Here is a 22176-nt window from a genome sequence, read left to right as displayed (position 1 = left end):
GATTGAAACTATCTTCTGCTATATGCATTTTTTTTTGTTAATTAAAGTAATCCAAAACTGGGATTGATATTTTGGCTCTTTTATTTTTACTTAAAGTACAACAACTTTTACCATTTTAATTTGTTTTAATAGTATATTGACAGTATTGTTTTCTTTCAAAAATCCACTTAATTTTCTTTACCCTATTATTAAAATGGTAATTGACAAAAACAAACTACATTGTCACCAGAAGAGCAATACAAAATGTACAAGTGATATATTAAAATCATATTTCCAGCTTGCATTTCAATGATGCATTGGGGCAACGATTTTGTGAGAAACATCTTCACCCTTAAATAAAGATTTTCTTAATTCCTTACCTGTGTGCTAATTAGATATCACCTTGTTTTCATATTAAACAGACTTCCACATGAGAAAGCAGCAAGGATGCAGTGGCGTTAATGTTTCCTGGTGTCAACTTGTATTATTTCAGTAGACATTGAAATGAGGATGCATCTTGCTGCCTTTCCAATGAAGCAAGTTTAATTTAGTAATAGGTGAAAAACCATCCTTACAAAGGTGTTAATCAGAGACTTGGCTTTGTGGACACTTTTCAGAGAACAAATTTGTTAGCATAAAAATAAAGCCAGAAAATGAAGAGCTGTTTAATCACTCAATTGGATTTTTCTGCCAGCATATTTTTTTTCTCTGCAACCCACTGCTAAATTGTGCTTCCTAGCTGTTTTTATAAAATCACTGAATCAAATCTAACTCTGATTACATCAGAGAAGGCCAGGTACCCTACACCGTAACAGGGGGTTTGAAATTTTGACTTGTCTACTTAAAGATCACCAAAATCTGATAACAAGGGAAATTAGGTCCCTGGGTGGGATTGAACCACCAACCTTATGGTTAATAGCCGTACATACTAATTGATTGCGCCACAGAGACACTTTGCAAAAGTCCATACTGACAAAGGCTAATAAGCATTCATCTAAAACGTTTCCTAGAAAAACTTTAAAAAGTCAATAATCTGGAGAGTTTTTGTAAGATGTTTCTTCCATCAACCAACGAAGAAACACATTGGTACTTTCCCATGATGAGTGAGTGCTTCAGGATCTCTTGCACTTACATGTGCAGCAGAGTACTGCAATGGAAGCATGCTGGGCCCATAACCCAGAGGTAGGCAGATTGAAACTATCCTCTGCTATATGCATTTTTTTTTGTTAATTAAAGTAATCCAAAACTGGGATTGATATTTTGTCTCTTTTATTTTTACTTAAAGTACAATAACTTTTACCATTTTAATTTGTTTTAATAGTATATTGACAGTATTGTTTTCTTTCAAAAATCCACTTCATTTTCTTTACCCTATTATTAAAATGGTAATTGACAAAAACAAACTACATTGTCACCAGAAGAGCAATACAAAATGTACAAGTGATATATTAAAATCATCTTTCCAGCTTGAATTTCAATGATGCATTGGGTCAACAAATTTGTGAGAAACATCTTCACCCTTAAATAAAGATTTTCTTAATTCCTTACCTGTGTGCTAATTAGATATCACCTTGTTTTCATATTAAACAGACTTCCACATGAGAAAGCAGCAAGGATGCAGTGGCGTTAATGTTTCCTGGTGTCAACTTGTATTATTTCAGTAGACATTGAAATGAGGATGCATCTTGCTGCCTTTCCAATGAAGCAAGTTTAATTTAGTAATAGGTGAAAAACCATCCTTACAAAGGTGTTAATCAGAGACTTGGCTTTGTGGACACTTTTCAGAGAACAAATTTGTTAGCATAAAAATAAAGCCAGAAAATGAAGAGCTGTTTAATCACTCGATTGGATTTTTCTGCCAGCATATTTTTTTTCTCTGCAACCCACTGCTAAATTGTGCTTCCTAGCTGTTTTTTTATAAAATCACTGAATCAAATCTAACTCTGATTACATCAGAGAAGGCCATGTACCCTACACCATAAGAGGGGGTTTGAAATTTTGACTTGTCTACTTAAATATCACCAAAATCTGATCACAAGTTTAATTAGGTCCCTGGGTGGGATTGAACCACCAACCTTTCGGTTAATAGCCGAACACACTAACCGATTGCGCCACAGAGACACTTTGCAAAAAGTGCCTACTGACAAAGGCTAATAAGCATACATCTAGAACGTTTCCTAGAAAAACATTAAAAAATCAATAATCTGGAGAGTTTTTGTAAGATGTTTCTTCCATCAACTAACGAATAAACACATTGGTACTTTCCCATGATGAGTGAGTGCTTCAGGATCTCTTGCACTTACATGTGCAGCAGAGTACTGCAATGGAAGCATGCTGGACCCATAACCCAGAGGTAGGCAGATTGAAACTATCCTTTGCTATATGCATTTTTTTTGTTAATTTAAGTAATCAAAACTGGGATTGATATTTTTGCTCTTTTATTTTTACTTAAAGTACAATAACTTTTACCATTTTAATTTGTTTTAATAGTATATTGACAGTATAGTTTTCTTTCAAAAATCCACTTAATTTTCTTTACCCTGTTATTAAAATGGTAATTGACAAAAAAAACTACATTGTCACCAGAAGAGCAATACAAAATGTACAAGTGATATATTAAAATCATCTTTCCAGCTTGAATATCAATGATGCATTGGGGCAACAATTTTGTGAGAAACATCTTCACCCTTAAATAAAGATTTTCGTAATTCCTTACCTGTGTGCTAATTAGATATCACCTTGTTTTCACATTAAACAGACTTCCACATGAGAAAGCAGCAAGGATGCAGTGGCGTTAATGTTTCCTGGTGTCAACCTGTATTATTTCAGTAGACATTGAAATGAGGATGCATCTTGCTGCCTTTCCAATGAAGCAAGTTTAATTTAGTAATAGGTGAAAAACCATCCCTACAAAGGTGTTAATCAGAGACTTGGCTTTGTGGACACTTTTCAGAGAACAAATTTGTTAGCATAAAAATAAAGCAAGAAAATTAAGAGCTGTTAAATCAAGCAATTTGATTTTTTTGCAAGCATATTTCTTTTTCTCTGCAACCCACTGCTAAATTGTGCTTCCTAGATGTTTTTATAAAATCACTGAATCAAATCTAACTCTGATTACATCAGAGAAGGCCAGGTACCCTACACAATAAGAGGGGGTTTGAAATTTTGACTTGTCTACTTAAATATCACCAAAATCTGATAACAAGGTCAATTACGTCCCTGGGTGGGATTGAACCACCAACCTTTTGGTTAATAGCCATACACACTAACTGATTGCGCCACAGAGACACTTTGCAAAAGTACATACTGACAAAGGCTAATAAGCATTCATCTAAAACGTTTCCTAGAAAAACTTAATAAAGTCAATAATCTGGAGAGTTTTTGTAAGATGTTTCTTCTATCAACCAACGAAGAAACACATTGGTACTTTCCCATGATGAGTGAGTGCTTCAGGATCTCTTGCACTTACATGTGCAGCAGAGTACAGCAATGGAAGCATGCTGGGCCCATAACCCAGAGGTAGGCAGATTGAAACTATCCTCTGCTATATGCATTTTTTTGTTTGTTAATTAAAGTATTCCAAAACTGGGATTGATATTTTGGCTCTTTTATTTTTACTTAAAGTACAATAACTTTTACCATTTTAATTTGTTTTAATAGTATATTGACAGTTTTGTTTTCTTTCAAAAATCCACTTCATTTTCTTTACCCTATTATTAAAATGGTAATTGACAAAAACAAACTACATTGTCACCAGAAGAGCAATACAAAATGTACAAGTGATATATTAAAATCATCTTTCCAGCTTGAATTTCAATGATGCATTGGGGCAACGATTTTGTGAGAAACATCTTCACCCTTAAATAAAGATTTTCTTAATTCCTTACCTGTGTGCTAATTAGATATCACCTTGTTTTCACATTAAACAGACTTCCACATGAGAAAGCAGCAAGGATGCAGTGGCGTTAATGTTTCCTGGTGTCAACCTGTATTATTTCAGTAGACATTGAAATGAGGATGCATCTTGCTGCCTTTCCAATGAAGCAAGTTTAATTTAGTAATAGGTGAAAAACCATCCTTACAAAGGTGTTAATCAGAGACTTGGCTTTGTGGACACTTTTCAGAGAACAAATTTGTTAGCATAAAAATAAAGCCAGAAAATGAAGAGCTGTTTAATCACTCAATTGGATTTTTCTGCCAGCATATTTTTTTTCTCTGCAACCCACTGCTAAATTGTGCTTCCTAGCTTTTTTTTATAAAATCACTGAATCAAATCTAACTCTGATTACATCAGAGAAGGCCAGGTACCCTACACAATAACAGGGAGTATGAAATTTGACTTGTCTACTTAAAGATCACCAAAATCTGATCACAAGGTCAATTACGTCCCTGGGTGGGATTGAACCACTAACCTTTTGGTTAATAGCCGTACACACTAACTGATTGCGCCACAGAGACACTTTGCAAAAGTACATACTGACAAATGCTAATAAGCATTCATCTAAAACGTTTCCTAGAAAAACTTAAAAAAGTCAATAATCTGGAGAGTTTTTGTAAGATGTTTCTTCCATCAACCAACGAAGAAACACATTGGTACTTTCCCATGATGAGTGAGTGCTTCAGGATCTCTTGCACTTACATGTGCAGCAGAGTACAGCAATGGAAGCATGCTGGGCCCATAACCCAGAGGTAGGCAGATTGAAACTATCCTCTGCTATATGCTTTTTTTTTGTTAATTAAAGTAATCCAAAACTGGGATTGATATTTTGGCTCTTTTATTTTTACTTAAAGTACAATAACTTTTACCATTTTAATTTGTTTTAATAGTATATTGACAGTATTGTTTTCTTTCAAAAATCCACTTCATTTTCTTTACCCTATTATTAAAATGGTAATTGACAAAAACAAACTACATTGTCACCAGAAGAGCAATACAAAATGTACAAGTGATATATTAAAATCATCTTTCCAGCTTGAATTTCAATGATGCATTGGGGCAACGATTTTGTGAGAAACATCTTCACCCTTAAATAAAGATTTTCTTAATTCCTTACCTGTGTGATAATTAGATATCACCTTGTTTTCGCATTAAACAGACTTCCACATGAGAAAGCAGCAAGGATGCAGTGGCGTTAATGTTTCCTGGTGTCAACTTGTATTATTTCAGTAGACATTGAAATGAGGATGCATCTTGCTGCCTTTCCAATGAAGCAAGTTTAATTTAGTAATAGGTGAAAAACTATCCTTACAAAGGTGTTAATCAGAGACTTGGCTTTGTGGACACTTTTCAGAGAACAAATTTGTTAGCATAAAAATAAAGCCAGAAAATGAAGAGCTGTTTAATCACTCAATTGGATTTTTCTGCCAGCATATTTTTTATCTCTGCAAACCACTGCTAAATTGTGCTTCCTCGCTGTTTTTATAAAATCAATGAATCAAATCTAACTCTGATTACATCAGAGAAGGCCAGGTACCCTACACCATAAGAGGGGGTTTGAAATTTTGACTTGTCTACTTAAAGATCACCAAAAGCTGATAACAAGATCAATTACATCCCAGGGTGGGATTGAACCACCAACCTTTTAGTTAATAGCCGTACACACTAACTGATTGCGCCACAGAGACACTTTGCGAAAGTGCATACTGACAAAGGCTAATAAGCATTCATCTAAAACGTTTCCTAGAAAAACTTTAAAAAGTCAATAATCTGGAGAGTTTTTGTAAGATGTTTCTTCCATCAACCAACGAAGAAACACATTGGTACTTTCCCATGATGAGTGAGTGCTTCAGGATCTCTTGCACTTACATGTGCAGCAAAGTACAGCAATGGAAGCATGCTGGGTTCATAACCCAGAGGTAGGCAGATTGAAACTATCCTCTGCTGTATGCTTTTTTTTTTTAATTAAAGTAATCCAAAACTGGGATTGATATTTTGGCTCTTTTATTTTTACTTAAAGTACAATAACTTTTACCATTTTAATTTGTTTTAATAGTATATTGACAGTATTGTTTTCTTTCAAAAATCCACTTAATTTTCTTTACCCTATTATTAAAATGGTAATTGACAAAAACAAACTACATTGTCACCAGAAGAGCAATACAAAATGTACAAGTGATATATTAAAATCATCTTTCCAGCTTGAATTTCAATGATGCATTGGGGCAACGATTTTGTGAGAAACATCTTCACCCTTAAATAAAGATTTTCTTAATTCCTTACCTGTGTGCTAATTAGATATCACCTTGTTTTCGCATTAAACAGACTTCCACATGAGAAAGCAGCAAGGATGCAGTGGCGTTAATGTTTCCTGGTGTCAACTTGTATTATTTCAGTAGACATTGAAATGAGGATGCATCTTGCTGCCTTTCCAATGAAGCAAGTTAAATTTAGTAATAGGTGAAAAACCATCCCTACAAAGGTGTTAATCAGAGACTTGGCTTTGTGGACACTTTTCAGAGAACAAATTTGTTAGCATAAAAATAAAGCCAGAAAATGAAGAGCTGTTTAATCACTCAATTGGATTTTTTTTGCCAGCATATTTTTTTTCTCTGCAACCCACTGCTAAATTGTGCTTCCTAGCTGTTTTTTATAAAATCACTGAATCAAATCTAACTCTGATTACATCAGAGAAGGCCAGGTACCCTACACAATAAGAGGGGGTTTGAAATTTTGACTTGTCTACTTAAATATCACCAAAATCTGATCACAAGGTCAATTACATTCCTGGGTGGGATTGAACCACCAACCTTTTGGTTAATAGCCTTACACACTAACCAATTGCACCACAGAGACACTTTGCAAAAAGTACATACTGACAAAGGCTAATAAGCATTCATCAAGAACGTTTCCTAGAAAAACTTTAAAAAGTCAATAATCTGGAGAGTTTTTGTAAGATGTTTCTTCCATCAACCAATGAAGAAACACATTGGTACTTTCCCATGATGAGTGAGTGCTTCAGGATCTCTTGCACTTACATGTGCAGCAGAGTACAGCAATGGAAGCATGCTGGACCCATAACCCAGAGATAGGTAGATTGAAACTATCCTCTGCTATATGCATTTTTTTTTGTTAATTAAAGTAATCCAAAACTGGGATTGATATTTTGTCTCTTTTATTTTTACTAAAAGTACAATAACTTTTACCATTTTAATTTGTTTTAATAGTATATTGACAGTATTGTTTTCTTTCAAAAATCCACTTCATTTTCTTTACCCTATTATTAAAATGGTAATTGACAAAAACAAACTACATTGTCACCAGAAGAGCAATACAAAATGTACAAGTGATATATTAAAATCATCTTTCCAGCTTGAATTTCAATGATGCATTGGGGCAAAGATTTTGGGAGAAACATCTTCACCCTTAAATAAAGATTTTCTTAATTCCTTACCTGTGTGATAATTAGATATCACCTTGTTTTCACATTAAACAGACTTCCACATGAGAAAGCAGCAAGGATGCAGTGGCGTTAATGTTTCCTGGTGTCAACCTGTATTATTTCAGTAGACATTGAAATGAGGATGCATCTTGCTGCCTTTCCAATGAAGCAAGTTTAATTTAGTAATAGGTGAAAAACCATCCCTACAACGGTGTTAATCAGAGACTTGGCTTTGTGGACACTTTTCAGAGAACAAATTTGTTAGCATAAAAATAAAGCCAGAAAATGAAGAGCTGTTTAATCACTCAGTTGGATTTTTTTTGCCAGCATATTTTTTTTCTCTGCAACCCACTGCTAAATTGTGCTTCCTATCTGTTTTTTATAAAATCACTGAATCAAATCTAACTCTGATTACATCAGAGAAGGCCATGTACCCTACACCATAAGAGGGGGTTTGAAATTTTGACTTGTCTACTTAAATATCACCAAAATCTGATCAGAAGTTTAATTAGGTCCCTGGGTGGGATTGAACCACCAACCTTTCGGTTAATAGCTGAACACACTAACCGATTGCGCCACAGAGACACTTTGCAAAAAGTGCCTACTGACAAAGGCTAATAAGCATACATCTAGAACGTTTCCTAGAAAAACATTAAAAAAGTCAATAATCTGGAGAGTTTTTGTAAGATGTTTCTTCCATCAACTAACGAATAAACACATTGGTACTTTCCCATGATGAGTGAGTGCTTCAGGATCTCTTGCACTTACATGTGCAGCAGAGTACTGCAATGGAAGCATGCTGGACCCATAACCCAGAGGTAGGCAGATTGAAACTATCCTTTGCTATATGCATTTTTTTTGTTAATTTAAGTAATCAAAACTGGGATTGATATTTTTGCTCTTTTATTTTTACTTAAAGTACAATAACTTTTACCATTTTAATTTGTTTTAATAGTATATTGACAGTATAGTTTTCTTTCAAAAATCCACTTAATTTTCTTTACCCTGTTATTAAAATGGTAATTGACAAAAAAAACTACATTGTCACCAGAAGAGCAATACAAAATGTACAAGTGATATATTAAAATCATCTTTCCAGCTTGAATTTCAATGATGCATTGGGGCAACAATTTTGTGAGAAACATCTTCACCCTTAAATAAAGATTTTCGTAATTCCTTACCTGTGTGCTAATTAGATATCACCTTGTTTTCACATTAAACAGACTTCCACATGAGAAAGCAGCAAGGATGCAGTGGCGTTAATGTTTCCTGGTGTCAACCTGTATTATTTCAGTAGACATTGAAATGAGGATGCATCTTGCTGCCTTTCCAATGAAGCAAGTTTAATTTAGTAATAGGTGAAAAACCATCCCTACAAAGGTGTTAATCAGAGACTTGGCTTTGTGGACACTTTTCAGAGAACAAATTTGTTAGCATAAAAATAAAGCAAGAAAATTAAGAGCTGTTAAATCAAGCAATTTGATTTTTTTGCAAGCATATTTCTTTTTCTCTGCAACCCACTGCTAAATTGTGCTTCCTAGATGTTTTTATAAAATCACTGAATCAAATCTAACTCTGATTACATCAGAGAAGGCCAGGTACCCTACACAATAAGAGGGGGTTTGAAATTTTGACTTGTCTACTTAAATATCACCAAAATCTGATAACAAGGTCAATTACGTCCCTGGGTGGGATTGAACCACCAACCTTTTGGTTAATAGCCATACACACTAACTGATTGCGCCACAGAGACACTTTGCAAAAGTACATACTGACAAAGGCTAATAAGCATTCATCTAAAACGTTTCCTAGAAAAACTTAATAAAGTCAATAATCTGGAGAGTTTTTGTAAGATGTTTCTTCTATCAACCAACGAAGAAACACATTGGTACTTTCCCATGATGAGTGAGTGCTTCAGGATCTCTTGCACTTACATGTGCAGCAGAGTACAGCAATGGAAGCATGCTGGGCCCATAACCCAGAGGTAGGCAGATTGAAACTATCCTCTGCTATATGCATTTTTTTGTTTGTTAAAGTATTCCAAAACTGGGATTGATATTTTGGCTCTTTTATTTTTACTTAAAGTACAATAACTTTTACCATTTTAATTTGTTTTAATAGTATATTGACAGTTTTGTTTTCTTTCAAAAATCCACTTCATTTTCTTTACCCTATTATTAAAATGGTAATTGACAAAAACAAACTACATTGTCACCAGAAGAGCAATACAAAATGTACAAGTGATATATTAAAATCATCTTTCCAGCTTGAATTTCAATGATGCATTGGGGCAACGATTTTGTGAGAAACATCTTCACCCTTAAATAAAGATTTTCTTAATTCCTTACCTGTGTGCTAATTAGATATCACCTTGTTTTCACATTAAACAGACTTCCACATGAGAAAGCAGCAAGGATGCAGTGGCGTTAATGTTTCCTGGTGTCAACTTGTATTATTTCAGTAGACATTGAAATGAGGATGCATCTTGCTGCCTTTCCAATGAAGCAAGTTTAATTTAGTAATAGGTGAAAAACCATCCCTACAAAGGTGTTAATCAGAGACTTTGCTTTGTGGACACTTTTCAGAGAACAAATTTGTTAGCATAAAAATAAAGCCAGAAAATGAAGAGCTGTTTAATCACTCAATTGGATTTTTCTGCCAGCATATTTCTTTTTCTCTACAACCCACTGCTAAATTGTGCTTCCTAGATGTTTTTATAAATCACTGAATCAAATCTAACTCTGATTACATCAGAGAAGGCCAGGTACCCTACACCATAACAGGGGGTTTGAAATTTTGACTTGTCTACTTAAAGATCACCAAAATCTGATAACAAGGTCAATTACGTACCTGGGTGGGATTGAACCACCAACCTTTTGGTTAATAGCCGTACACACTAACTGATTGCGCCACAGAGACACATTGCAGAAGTATATACTGACAAGGGCTAATAAGCATTCATCTAAAACGTTTCCTAGAAAAACTTTAAAAAGTTAATAATCTGGAGAGTTTTTGTAAGATGTTTCTTCCATCAACCAACGAAGAAACACATTGGTACTTTCCCATGATGAGTGAGTGCTTCAGGATCTCTTGCACTTACATGTGCAGCAGAGTACAGCAATGGAAGCATGCTGGGCCCATAACCCAGAGGTAGGCAGATTGAAACTATCCTCTGCTATATGCTTTTTTTTTGTTAATTAAAGTAATCCAAAACTGGGATTGATATTTTGGCTCTTTTATTTTTACTTAAAGTACAATAACTTTTACCATTTTAATTTGTTTTAATAGTATATTGACAGTATTGTTTTCTTTCAAAAATCCACTTCATTTTCTTTACCCTATTATTAAAATGGTAATTGACAAAAACAAACTACATTGTCACCAGAAGAGCAATACAAAATGTACAAGTGATATATTAAAATCATCTTTCCAGCTTGAATTTCAATGATGCATTGGGGCAACGATTTTGTGAGAAACATCTTCACCCTTAAATAAAGATTTTCTTAATTCCTTACCTGTGTGATAATTAGATATCACCTTGTTTTCGCATTAAACAGACTTCCACATGAGAAAGCAGCAAGGATGCAGTGGCGTTAATGTTTCCTGGTGTCAACTTGTATTATTTCAGTAGACATTGAAATGAGGATGCATCTTGCTGCCTTTCCAATGAAGCAAGTTTAATTTAGTAATAGGTGAAAAACCATCCTTACAAAGGTGTTAATCAGAGACTTGGCTTTGTGGACACTTTTCAGAGAACAAATTTGTTAGCATAAAAATAAAGCCAGAAAATGAAGAGCTGTTTAATCACTCAATTGGATTTTTCTGCCAGCATATTTTTTTTCTCTGCAAACCACTGCTAAATTGTGCTTCCTCGCTGTTTTTATAAAATCAATGAATCAAATCTAACTCTGATTACATCAGAGAAGGCCAGGTACCCTACACCATAAGAGGGGGTTTGAAATTTTGACTTGTCTACTTAAAGATCACCAAAAGCTGATAACAAGATCAATTACATCCCTGGGTGGGATTGAACCACCAACCTTTTAGTTAATAGCCGTACACACTAACTGATTGCGCCACAGAGACACTTTGCGAAAGTGCATACTGACAAAGGCTAATAAGCATTCATCTAAAACGTTTCCTAGAAAAACTTTAAAAAGTCAATAATCTGGAGAGTTTTTGTAAGATGTTTCTTCCATCAACCAACGAAGAAACACATTGGTACTTTCCCATGATGAGTGAGTGCTTCAGGATCTCTTGCACTTACATGTGCAGCAAAGTACAGCAATGGAAGCATGCTGGGTTCATAACCCAGAGGTAGGCAGATTGAAACTATCCTCTGCTGTATGCTTTTTTTTTTTAATTAAAGTAATCCAAAACTGGGATTGATATTTTGGCTCTTTTATTTTTACTTAAAGTACAATAACTTTTACCATTTTAATTTGTTTTAATAGTATATTGACAGTATTGTTTTCTTTCAAAAATCCACTTAATTTTCTTTACCCTATTATTAAAATGGTAATTGACAAAAACAAACTACATTGTCACCAGAAGAGCAATACAAAATGTACAAGTGATATATTAAAATCATCTTTCCAGCTTGAATTTCAATGATGCATTGGGGCAACGATTTTGTGAGAAACATCTTCACCCTTAAATAAAGATTTTCTTAATTCCTTACCTGTGTGCTAATTAGATATCACCTTGTTTTCGCATTAAACAGACTTCCACATGAGAAAGCAGCAAGGATGCAGTGGCGTTAATGTTTCCTGGTGTCAACTTGTATTATTTCAGTAGACATTGAAATGAGGATGCATCTTGCTGCCTTTCCAATGAAGCAAGTTTAATTTAGTAATAGGTGAAAAACCATCCCTACAAAGGTGTTAATCAGAGACTTGGCTTTGTGGACACTTTTCAGAGAACAAAGTTGTTAGCATAAAAATAAAGCCAGAAAATGAAGAGCTGTTTAATCACTCAATTGGATTTTTTTTGCCAGCATATTTTTTTTCTCTGCAACCCACTGCTAAATTGTGCTTCCTAGCTGTTTTTTATAAAATCACTGAATCAAATCTAACTCTGATTACATCAGAGAAGGCCAGGTACCCTACACAATAAGAGGGGGTTTGAAATTTTGACTTGTCTACTTAAATATCACCAAAATCTGATCACAAGGTCAATTACGTTCCTGGGTGGGATTGGACCACAAACCTTTTGGTTAATAGCCTTACACACTAACCAATTGCACCACAGAGACACTTTGCAAAAAGTACATACTGACAAAGGCTAATAAGCATTCATCAAGAACGTTTCCTAGAAAAACTTTAAAAAGTCAATAATCTGGAGAGTTTTTGTAAGATGTTTCTTCCATCAACCAATGAAGAAACACATTGGTACTTTCCCATGATGAGTGAGTGCTTCAGGATCTCTTGCACTTACATGTGCAGCAGAGTACTGCAATGGAAGCATGCTGGGCCCATAACCCAGAGATAGGTAGATTGAAACTATCCTCTGCTATATACATTTTTTTTTTGTTAATTAAAGTAATCCAAAACTGGGATTGATATTTTGTCTATTTTATTTTTACTTAAAGTACAATAACTTTTACCATTTTAATTTGTTTTAATAGTATATTGACAGTATTGTTTTCTTTCAAAAATCCACTTCATTTTCTTTACCCTATTATTAAAATGGTAATTGACAAAAACAAACTACATTGTCACCAGAAGAGCAATACAAAATGTACAAGTGATATATTAAAATCATCTTTCCAGCTTGAATTTCAATGATGCATTGGGGCAACGATTTTGTGAGAAACATCTTCACCCTTAAATAAAGATTTTCTTAATTCCTTACCTGTGTGATAATTAGATATCACCTTGTTTTCACATTAAACAGACTTCCACATGAGAAAGCAGCAAGGATGCAGTGGCGTTAATGTTTCCTGGTGTCAACTTGTATTATTTCAGTAGACATTGAAATGAGGATGCATCTTGCTGCCTTTCCAATGAAGCAAGTTTAATTTAGTAATAGGTGAAAAACCATCCCTACAACGGTGTTAATCAGAGACTTGGCTTTGTGGACACTTTTCAGAGAACAAATGTGTTAGCATAAAAATAAAGCCAGAAAATGAAGAGCTGTTTAATCACTCAATTGGATTTTTTTTGCTAGCATATTTTTTTTCTCTGCAACCCACTGCTAAATTGTGCTTCCTAGCTGTTTTTTATAAAATCACTGAATCAAATCTAACTCTGATTACATCAGAGAAGGCCATGTACCCTACACCATAAGAGGGGGTTTGAAATTTTGACTTGTCTACTTAAATATCACCAAAATCTGATCACAAGTTTAATAAGGTCCCTGGGTGGGATTGAACCACCAACCTTTCGGTTAATAGCCGAACACACTAACCGATTGCGCCACAGAGACACTTTGCAAAAAGTGCCTACTGACAAAGGCTAATAAGCATACATCTAGAACGTTTCCTAGAAAAACATTAAAAAATCAATAATCTGGAGAGTTTTTGTAAGATGTTTCTTCCATCAACTAACGAATAAACACATTGGTACTTTCCCATGATGAGTGAGTGCTTCAGGATCTCTTGCACTTACATGTGCAGCAGAGTACTGCAATGGAAGCATGCTGGACCCATAACCCAGAGGTAGGCAGATTGAAACTATCCTTTGCTATATGCATTTTTTTTGTTAATTTAAGTAATCAAAACTGGGATTGATATTTTTGCTCTTTTATTTTTACTTAAAGTACAATAACTTTTACCATTTTAATTTGTTTTAATAGTATATTGACAGTATAGTTTTCTTTCAAAAATCCACTTAATTTTCTTTACCCTGTTATTAAAATGGTAATTGACAAAAAAAACTACATTGTCACCAGAAGAGCAATACAAAATGTACAAGAAAAATGAAGAGCTGTTTAATCACTCAATTGGATTTTTTTTGCTAGCATATTTTTTTTCTCTGCAACCCACTGCTAAATTGTGCTTCCTAGCTGTTTTTTATAAAATCACTGAAAATCACTGAATATTAAAATCATCTTTCCAGCTTGAATTTCAATGATGCATTGGGGCAACAATTTTGTGAGAAACATCTTCACCCTTAAATAAAGATTTTCGTAATTCCTTACCTGTGTGCTAATTAGATATCACCTTGTTTTCACATTAAACAGACTTCCACATGAGAAAGCAGCAAGGATGCAGTGGCGTTAATGTTTCCTGGTGTCAACCTGTATTATTTCAGTAGACATTGAAATGAGGATGCATCTTGCTGCCTTTCCAATGAAGCAAGTTTAATTTAGTAATAGGTGAAAAACCATCCCTACAAAGGTGTTAATCAGAGACTTGGCTTTGTGGACACTTTTCAGAGAACAAATTTGTTAGCATAAAAATAAAGCAAGAAAATTAAGAGCTGTTAAATCAAGCAATTTGATTTTTTTGCAAGCATATTTCTTTTTCTCTGCAACCCACTGCTAAATTGTGCTTCCTAGATGTTTTTATAAAATCACTGAATCAAATCTAACTCTGATTACATCAGAGAAGGCCAGGTACCCTACACAATAAGAGGGGGTGTGAAATTTTGACTTGTCTACTTAAATATCACCAAAATCTGATAACAAGGTCAATTACGTCCCTGGGTGGGATTGAACCACCAACCTTTTGGTTAATAGCCATACACACTAACTGATTGCGCCACAGAGACACTTTGCAAAACTACATACTGACAAAGGCTAATAAGCATTCATCTAAAACGTTTCCTAGAAAAACTTAATAAAGTCAATAATCTGGAGAGTTTTTGTAAGATGTTTCTTCTATCAACCAACGAAGAAACACATTGGTACTTTCCCATGATGAGTGAGTGCTTCAGGATCTCTTGCACTTACATGTGCAGCAGAGTACAGCAATGGAAGCATGCTGGGCCCATAACCCAGAGGTAGGCAGATTGAAACTATCCTCTGCTATATGCATTTTTTTGTTTGTTAATTAAAGTATTCCAAAACTGGGATTGATATTTTGGCTCTTTTATTTTTACTTAAAGTACAATAACTTTTACCATTTTAATTTGTTTTAATAGTATATTGACAGTATTGTTTTCTTTCAAAAATCCACTTCATTTTCTTTACCCTATTATTAAAATGGTAATTGACAAAAACAAACTACATTGTCACCAGAAGAGCAATACAAAATGTACAAGTGATATATTAAAATCATCTTTCCAGCTTGAATTTCAATGATGCATTGGGGCAACGATTTTGTGAGAAACATCTTCACCCTTAAATAAAGATTTTCTTAATTCCTTACCTGTGTGCTAATTAGATATCACCTTGTTTTCACATTAAACAGACTTCCACATGAGAAAGCAGCAAGTATGCAGTGGCGTTAATGTTTCCTGGTGTCAACCTGTATTATTTCAGTAGACATTGAAATGAGGATGCATCTTGCTGCCTTTCCAATGAAGCAAGTTTAATTTAGTAATAGGTGAAAAACCATCCTTACAAAGGTGTTAATCAGAGACTTGGCTTTGTGGACACTTTTCAGAGAACAAATTTGTTAGCATAAAAATAAAGCCAGAAAATAAAGAGCTGTTTAATCACTCAATTGGATTTTTCTGCCAGCATATTTTTTTTCTCTGCAACCCACTGCTAAATTGTGCTTCCTAGCTTTTTTTTATAAAATCACTGAATCAAATCTAACTCTGATTACATCAGAGAAGGCCAGGTACCCTACACAATAACAGGGAGTATGAAATTTGACTTGTCTACTTAAAGATCACCAAAATCTGATCACAAGGTCAATTACGTCCCTGGGTGGGATTGAACCACTAACCTTTTGGTTAATAGCCGTACACACTAACTGATTGCGCCACAGAGACACTTTGCAAAAGTACATACTGACAAATGCTAATAAGCATTCATCTAAAACGTTTCCTAGAAAAACTTAAAAAAGTCAATAATCTGGAGAGTTTTTGTAAGATGTTTCTTCTATCAACCAACGAAGAAACACATTGGTACTTTCCCATGATGAGTGAGTGCTTCAGGATCTCTTGCACTTACATGTGCAGCAGAGTACAGCAATGGAAGCATGCTGGGCCCATAACCCAGAGGTAGGCAGATTGAAACTATCCTCTGCTATATGCATTTTTTTTTGTTAATTAAAGTAATCCAAAACTGGGATTGATATTTTGGCTCTTTTATTTTTACTTAAAGTACAATAACTCTTACCATTTTAATTTGTTTTAATAGTATATTGACAGTATTGTTTTCTTTCAAAAATCCACTTCATTTTCTTTACCCTATTATTAAAATGGTAATTGACAAAAACAAACTACATTGTCACCAGAAGAGCAATACAAAATGTACAAGTGATATATTAAAATCATCTTTCCAGCTTGAATTTCAATGATGCATTGGGGCAACGATTTTGTGAGAAACATCTTCACCCTTAAATAAAGATTTTCTTAATTCCTTACCTGTGTGCTAATTAGATATCACCTTGTTTTCACATTAAACAGACTTCCACATGAGAAAGCAGCAAGGATGCAGTGGCGTTAATGTTTCCTGGTGTCAACTTGTATTATTTCAGTAGACATTGAAATGAGGATGCATCTTGCTGCCTTTCCAATGAAGCAAGTTTAATTTAGTAATAGGTGAAAAACCATCCCTACAAAGGTGTTAATCAGAGACTTTGCTTTGTGGACACTTTTCAGAGAACAAATTTGTTAGCATAAAAATAAAGCCAGAAAATGAAGAGCTGTTTAATCACTCAATTGGATTTTTCTGCCAGCATATTTCTTTTTCTCTACAACCCACTGCTAAATTGTGCTTCCTAGCTGTTTTTATAAATCACTGAATCAAATCTAACTCTGATTACATCAGAGAAGGCCAGGTACCCTACACCATAACAGGGGGTTTGAAATTTTGACTTGTCTACTTAAAGATCACCAAAATCTGATAACAACGTCAATTACGTACCTGGGTGGGATTGAACCACCAACCTTTTGGTTAATAGCTGTACACACTAACTGATTGCGCCACAGAGACACATTGCAAAATTATATACTGACAAGGGCTAATAAGCATTCATCTAAAACGTTTCCTAGAAAAACTTTAAAAAGTTAATAATCTGGAGAGTTTTTGTAAGATGTTTCTTCCATCAACCAACGAAGAAACACATTGGTACTTTCCCATGATGAGTGAGTGCTTCAGGATCTCTTGCACTTACATGTGCAGCAGAGTACAGCAATGGAAGCATGCTGGGCCCATAACCCAGAGGTAGGCAGATTGAAACTATCCTCTGCTATATGCTTTTTTTTTGTTAATTAAAGTAATCCAAAACTGGGATTGATATTTTGGCTCTTTTATTTTTACTTAAAGTACAATAACTTTTACCATTTTAATTTGTTTTAATAGTATATTGACAGTATTGTTTTCTTTCAAAAATCCACTTAATTTTCTTTACCCTATTATTAAAATGGTAATTGACAAAAACAAACTACATTGTCACCAGAAGAGCAATACAAAATGTACAAGTGATATATTAAAATCATCTTTCCAGCTTGAATTTCAATGATGCATTGGGGCAACGATTTTGTGAGAAACATCTTCACCCTTAAATAAAGATTTTCTTAATTCCTTACCTGTGTGATAATTAGATATCACCTTGTTTTCGCATTAAACAGACTTCCACATGAGAAAGCAGCAAGGATGCAGTGGCGTTAATGTTTCCTGGTGTCAACTTGTATTATTTCAGTAGACATTGAAATGAGGATGCATCTTGCTGCCTTTCCAATGAAGCAAGTTTAATTTAGTAATAGGTGAAAAACCATCCTTACAAAGGTGTTAATCAGAGACTTGGCTTTGTGGACACTTTTCAGAGAACAAATTTGTTAGCATAAAAATAAAGCCAGAAAATGAAGAGCTGTTTAATCACTCAATTGGATTTTTCTGCCAGCATATTTTTTTTCTCTGCAAACCACTGCTAAATTGTGCTTCCTCGCTGTTTTTATAAAATCAATGAATCAAATCTAACTCTGATTACATCAGAGAAGGCCATGTACCCTACACCATAAGAGGGGGTTTGAAATTTTGACTTGTCTACTTAAAGATCACCAAAATCTGATAACAAGATCAATTACATCCCTGGGTGGGATTGAACCACCAACCTTTTAGTTAATAGCCGTACACACTAACTGATTGCGCCACAGAGACACTTTGCGAAAGTGCATACTGACAAAGGCTAATAAGCATTCATCTAAAACGTTTCCTAGAAAAACTTTAAAAAGTCAATAATCTGGAGAGTTTTTGTAAGATGTTTCTTCCATCAACCAACGAAGAAACACATTGGTACTTTCCCATGATGAGTGAGTGCTTCAGGATCTCTTGCACTTACATGTGCAGCAAAGTACAGCAATGGAAGCATGCTGGGCTCATAACCCAGAGGTAGGCAGATTGAAACTATCCTCTGCTGTATGCTTTTTTTTTTTAATTAAAGTAATCCAAAACTGGGATTGATATTTTGGCTCTTTTATTTTTACTTAAAGTACAATAACTTTTACCATTTTAATTTGTTTTAATAGTATATTGACAGTATTGTTTTCTTTCAAAAATCCACTTAATTTTCTTTACCCTATTATTAAAATGGTAATTGACAAAAACAAACTACATTGTCACCAGAAGAGCAATACAAAATGTACAAGTGATATATTAAAATCATCTTTCCAGCTTGAATTTCAATGATGCATTGGGGCAACGATTTTGTGAGAAACATCTTCACCCTTAAATAAAGATTTTCTTAATTCCTTACCTGTGTGCTAATTAGATATCACCTTGTTTTCGCATTAAACAGACTTCCACATGAGAAAGCAGCAAGGATGCAGTGGCGTTAATGTTTCCTGGTGTCAACTTGTATTATTTCAGTAGACATTGAAATGAGGATGCATCTTGCTGCCTTTCCAATGAAGCAAGTTTAATTTAGTAATAGGTGAAAAACCATCCCTACAAAGGTGTTAATCAGAGACTTGGCTTTGTGGACACTTTTCAGAGAACAAATTTGTTAGCATAAAAATAAAGCCAGAAAATGAAGAGCTGTTTAATCACTCAATTGGATTTTTTTTGCCAGCATATTTTTTTTCTCTGCAACCCACTGCTAAATTGTGCTTCCTAGCTGTTTTTTATAAAATCACTGAATCAAATCTAACTCTGATTACATCAGAGAAGGCCAGGTACCCTACACAATAAGAGGGGGTTTGAAATTTTGACTTGTCTACTTAAAGATCACCAAAATCTGATCACAAGGTCAATTACGTCCCTGGGTGGGATTGAACCACCAACCTTTTGGTTAATAGCCTTACACACTAACCAATTGCACCACAGAGACACTTTGCAAAAAGTACATACTGACAAAGGCTAATAAGCATACATCTAGAACGTTTCCTAGAAAAACATTAAAAAGTCAATAATCTGGAGAGTTTTTGTAAGATGTTTCTTCCATCAACCAATGAAGAAACACATTGGTACTTTCCCATGATGAGTGAGTGCTTCAGGATCTCTTGCACTTACATGTGCAGCAGAGTACTGCAATGGAAGCATGCTGGGCCCATAACCCAGAGATAGCTAGATTGAAACTATCCTCTGCTATATGCATTTTTTTTTGTTAATTAAAGTAATCCAAAACTGGGATTGATATTTTGTCTCTTTTATTTTTACTTAAAGTACAATAACTTTTACCATTTTAATTTGTTTTAATAGTATATTGACAGTATTGTTTTCTTTCAAAAATCCACTTCATTTTCTTTACCCTATTATTAAAATGGTAATTGACAAAAACAAACTACATTGTCACCAGAAGAGCAATACAAAATGTACAAGTGATATATTAAAATCATCTTTCCAGCTTGAATTTCAATGATGCATTGGGGCAACGATTTTGGGAGAAACATCTTCACCCTTAAATAAAGATTTTCTTAATTCCTTACCTGTGTGCTAATTAGATATCACCTTGTTTTCACATTAAACAGACTTCCACATGAGAAAGCAGCAAGGATGCAGTGGCGTTAATGTTTCCTGGTGTCAACCTGTATTATTTCAGTAGACATTGAAATGAGGATGCATCTTGCTGCCTTTCCAATGAAGCAAGTTTAATTTAGTAATAGGTGAAAAACCATCCCTACAACGGTGTTAATCAGAGACTTGGCTTTGTGGACACTTTTCAGAGAACAAATTTGTTAGCATAAAAATAAACCAGAAAATGAAGAGCTGTTTAATCACTCAATTGGATTTTTTTGCCAGCATATTTTTTTTCTCTGCAACCCACTGCTAAATTGTGCTTCCTAGCTGTTTTTTATAAAATCACTGAATCAAATCTAACTCTGATAACATCAGAGAAGGCCAGGTACCCTACACAATAAGATGGGGTTTGAAATTTTGACTTGTCTACTTAAAGATCACCAAAATCTGATCACAAGGTCAATTACATCCCTGGGTGTGATTGAACCACCAACCTTTTGGTTAATAGCCTTACACACTAACCAATTGCACCACAGAGACACTTTGCGAAAGTCCATACTGACAAAGGCTAATAAGCATTCATCTAGAACGTTTCCTAGAAAAACTTTAAAAAGTCAATAATCTGGAGAGTTTTTGTAAGATGTTTCTTCCATCAACCAATGAAGAAACACATTGGTACTTTCCCATGATGAGTGAGTGCTTCAGGATCTCTTGCACTTACATGTGCAGCAGAGTACTGCAATGGAAGCATGCTGGGCCCATAACCCAGAGGTAGGCAGATTGAAACTATCCTTTGCTATATGCATTTATTTTGTTAATTAAAGTAATCCAAAACAGGGATTGATATTTTGGCTCTTTTATTTTTACTTAAAGTACAATAACTTTTACCATTTTAATTTGTTTTGATAGTATATTGACAGTATTGTTTTCTTTCAAAAATCCACTTAATTTTCTTTACCCTATTATTAAAATGGTAATTGACAAAAACAAACTACATTGTCACCAGAAGAGCAATACAAAATGTACAAGTGATATATTAAAATCATCTTTCCAGCTTGAATTTCAATGATGCATTGGGGCAACGATTTTGTGAGAAACATCTTCACCCTTAAATAAAGATTTTCTTAATTCCTTACCTGTGTGCTAATTAGATATCACCTTGTTTTCACATTAAACAGACTTCCACATGAGAAAGCAGCAAGGAAGCAGTGGCGTTAATGTTTCCTGGTGTCAACCTGTATTATTTCAGTAAACATTGAAATGAGGATGCATCTTGCTGCCTTTCCAATGAAGCAAGTTTAATTTAGTAATAGGTGAAAAACCATCCCTACAAAGGTGTTAATCAGAGACTTGGCTTTGTGGACACTTTTCAGAGAACAAATTTGTTAGCATAAAAATAAAGCCAGAAAATGAAGAGCTGTTTAATCACTGAATTTGATTTTTCTGCCAGCATATTTTTTTTCTCTGCAACCAACTGCTAAATTGTGCTTCCTAGCAGTTTTTTATAAAATCACAGAATCAAATCTAACTCTGATTACATCAGAGAAGGCCAGGTACCCTACACAATAAGAGGGGGTTTGAAATTTTGACTTGTCTACTTAAATATCACCAAAATCTGATCACAAGGTCAATTACGTCCCTCGGTGGGATTGAACCACCAACCTTTTGGTTAATAGCCGAACACACTAACCGATTGCGCCACAGAGACACTTTGCAAAAAGTACATACTGACAAAGGCTAATAAGCATACATCTAGAACGTTTCCTAGAAAAACATTAAAAAATCAATAATCTGGAGAGTTTTT

The 22176-nt window shown here is 34.5% G+C and overlaps 2 non-coding genes across 2 annotated transcripts; both read right to left on the bottom strand.

The window, feature by feature from the left end:
- Positions 1-2026: 2026 nt before the first annotated feature.
- On the bottom strand, positions 2027-2100 carry TRNAN-AUU (transfer RNA asparagine (anticodon AUU)). Its single transcript has one exon. It is a non-coding gene; the product is annotated as a tRNA-Asn (tRNA).
- An 11610-nt stretch (positions 2101-13710) lies between these two features.
- On the bottom strand, positions 13711-13784 carry TRNAN-AUU (transfer RNA asparagine (anticodon AUU)). Its single transcript has one exon. It is a non-coding gene; the product is annotated as a tRNA-Asn (tRNA).
- Positions 13785-22176: the final 8392 nt, after the last annotated feature.

The sequence above is a fragment of the Pseudophryne corroboree genome, unplaced genomic scaffold, assembly GCF_028390025.1.
Source record: "Pseudophryne corroboree isolate aPseCor3 unplaced genomic scaffold, aPseCor3.hap2 scaffold_1204, whole genome shotgun sequence".
Classification (NCBI taxonomy): Eukaryota; Metazoa; Chordata; class Amphibia; order Anura; family Myobatrachidae; genus Pseudophryne; species Pseudophryne corroboree.
The sequence above is the reverse complement of the archived record's forward strand: the minus strand, read 5'-3'. Positions and strand labels throughout refer to the sequence as shown.